Source organism: Macadamia integrifolia, chromosome 5 (assembly GCF_013358625.1).
Source record: "Macadamia integrifolia cultivar HAES 741 chromosome 5, SCU_Mint_v3, whole genome shotgun sequence".
NCBI classification, from domain to species: Eukaryota; Viridiplantae; Streptophyta; class Magnoliopsida; order Proteales; family Proteaceae; genus Macadamia; species Macadamia integrifolia.
The window spans coordinates 45,993,498-45,996,643 of record NC_056561.1 but is presented as its reverse complement, the minus strand read 5'-3'; positions in this window follow the sequence as shown (position 1 = coordinate 45,996,643).

Genomic DNA, 3,146 nt, shown 5'->3' with positions numbered 1-3,146 from the left:
AAAAGATAAATAAAGTGGGTAGCCAAGACACTAATTTACAATGGGACTCAATCTGAACACGTGGCAATTCCATGGAGGTATGCTTTCCATCTGTGTTTGATGAAGACAACCCTCCATGTGACTCAAAATGATAGACCATATATATATGAATTTATAAAATATATCATAATATATGATATCTATCTTCAATTCCAAATGATGTAGAGCAGTAGGGATGGGAAGGAATAATCATTTTCTTGTATCATTGTGCCTACCTTGTCTTCTCCAATCTTCTCTTTCTTTCTTTCTTTCTTTTTTTTTTTCCCTTAAATTTTCCTGTCCTTTACCAAAGACAAGGACGGACAATGGTAATTAATCTAAATGATCTCTAATAAGCTAAATCCCTCCACTTATGTCTCACTCAGCTATTCAATTGAACAAAGCTCTGATCAAAACCATGCTTTGATGGTATTTGAAAAGACAATTTTCTTTGATTCCAGATATCCCTTTATTTCTTTTTCTATGTCTTACTTTTCTTCTTTTTAGTTTTGGGTTTTTCCTCCTTTCCTTTTAGAATCTCCAACCACTAAAGGGATCTTTCTTATCTGCTTTATTCTCTCCCTTTCCATTTTTTTCATTTTTGTCTTTTTCATTTAGCTAGATCTGCAATGTGTGTGTAGGAAAGAGAGAGAATCGAAGCTTAATATTCATCAAAACCCCACCTGAATATTAGGGTTAATATAAAGGTTCAAAGAGGACCTTGTTGGGACTTTATGGGTACAATAGACTGATGAGACAGCTTAAGTCTCAGTTTAGGGAAAAAAAGCTTATCTTTTTGTATTTTCAAGCTTTCAGCTCAATATCCTTTCTCTCCCTTCAGTTTTTTCTTCTTCTTATTTTGATTAAAGATTCTAAATAAAACTTGGGTTTACTGGTAGGAGAGCAGATTGGACCAACTGATTTGAAAATTCTTCTGATCTATGGTCAAGAACATGTGGTGTGGACAAAGAATGTGGCCTTGTGGGACAGTATATGTCACCCACTCTCTGTGTGAACAACATTGTTGGTGATTGTGATAATTTGGAAAACTGACATATGGTCAAGCAAAGTTGCAGGAAAATTCCTGGTTGCTTCTCTCCTTCCTTATTCCTTCAATTTAATCTTTATTTCTTTTTATATCTTTTTTTTTTTTTTTAATAATTTTATTGAGGTTATGGAGTGAATGAGGTGGGATTTATTGAATTCTTTATATGTAGAATGTCCTTTATGATGAACCTGCTTTGGACGTGAGAATTGACCCTTCATAGGGTCAAGAATATTAGTGTGCTTAAATGCATAATCTTCAAAATTTATTTCTTAAATCATAGATCACAGTCACCTATTTTGCTGTCTGGTTCAATTTAAATGCTTTATTATTCATGAAATATATTATGAAGTTCAGATGAAAATCATCCTATTTGGCTATTTATAAAATTAACAAATATAAATAGCAATTAATTTGCATGCATTCTATAGTATTATTTCTTGTAAAGACATCTTATCTATAATATTATTTTTTGCCTACTTTCAAGTAATCAATGCATCTTTTTTGGTTACTCAATGCAACTTTTCCTTTAATTAACTCACTCAGTAAGTATAAAATTTACAAAAACTTTTCTTTAGATCAAAGCAGAAAAATTATATTAGACGAAATTGATGAAGGAGCAACACCTGCCACCGAAGTAAAGGAAAAAAAGAAGACAGGCAAGGCCACCAAGTTTTACAGAGTTCAAATTTGGAGGCACCCTTAACAATGAAATGAGATACTTTTATTGCAAAAACTTTACAATTTAAGTTGACCATTATCAACTCAAATAGAGTTGTACCCACCCTTAGAGGAAGAGATTTCTTAAGGAGTAAGAGGTGGGGGACATACGAAGATGAAGAAATATATACTCGAAAGCAATGTTAATGAACAACATAAATCAAAGGATTAGAGATAATTGATGTATAATATGTATTAAACATGGACGAAAGCAGTGGTCACCCAATTAAATCAAATTTTGGTGGCTTAATTAAGTACTAGATAGATACAACCTTTCATGGATTGATCTTCAAACTACAACCACCCCTAGAAATATGATTCATGTTTTGTCAGCATTAACATTTGATAAAAAAAAAAAAAAAAACAAAAAAAAAAAAAAAAACATATAAGAATTAATAAAGTAAAGCATAGTAGTGACCATTAAGAATTTAGGATTATTAAAAGAAAGAGGGGATGTAATGTGAGCTTAATGGGAAAAAGCATTAATGGAAAATTTATTGTGTGTGGCCATGAGAGAAAGTTAGGTGCAACAATATCTATATTAGTGATTGGTTAGAAAGCTTTTCTCCTTTCAATCCACAAAACCGTTTGGTCTAATGGGTCCCGACCTCCTAGCTAGTCTTCATATTTTTGTCCCTTGAAAGCCAAGTCTAATCCTTGGATCACCAAAAAAAAAAAAAAAAAAGCCAAGTCTAAAGAAAAGATGACCCAAATTAAGTGTCAAGTCGTTGCTTTCACGATTCACACTCAAAGATGATGGATGGATGGTTGAGTGGAAAGGAATCCTTTAAGGCCCATCATGGCTTGCCATTTGCATGCATGTGGCCATCCCCATCACCCATTAGCTCTTAATTATCTTAATTTTAATGCATTGCGTACTTGGTGGGTGGGAAGTGGAATCTATTATTTATATTTTATCTCAACATGAAATATCCCCACAAAATCTTGGCCATTGATTTTGAGCTTAAAGTTGGTTTGGTATGATATGGGTCTAGTCTTTATGGTCCATGACCAATTAGGCAATGGAAGTGGTTCTTGTCTGAAAGTGTAACTTACGTCAATGCTTCATATGTCTGAGAAAGATGTCTTTCCACATAAAAAGAAAAAATATCACACATGGGACTCCATGGTTTAAGGTAATGACTGATACTGCATGGTATCACTAGCCACCATTCTTGATAATTAATAGATCCATGTTGATTCCTAGTATATTCGTCTATCAATTTCTACTTACTCTGATACCGTGTATTAAGGCCAGGCATAGGAGTGCTAAGGCAGATCACATTTTCTTTTCCATTAAGAATCCATATATATTGGTGTGTGTGGATCAGATTCTCCATTCTCGTATGAATTAATTGATCCA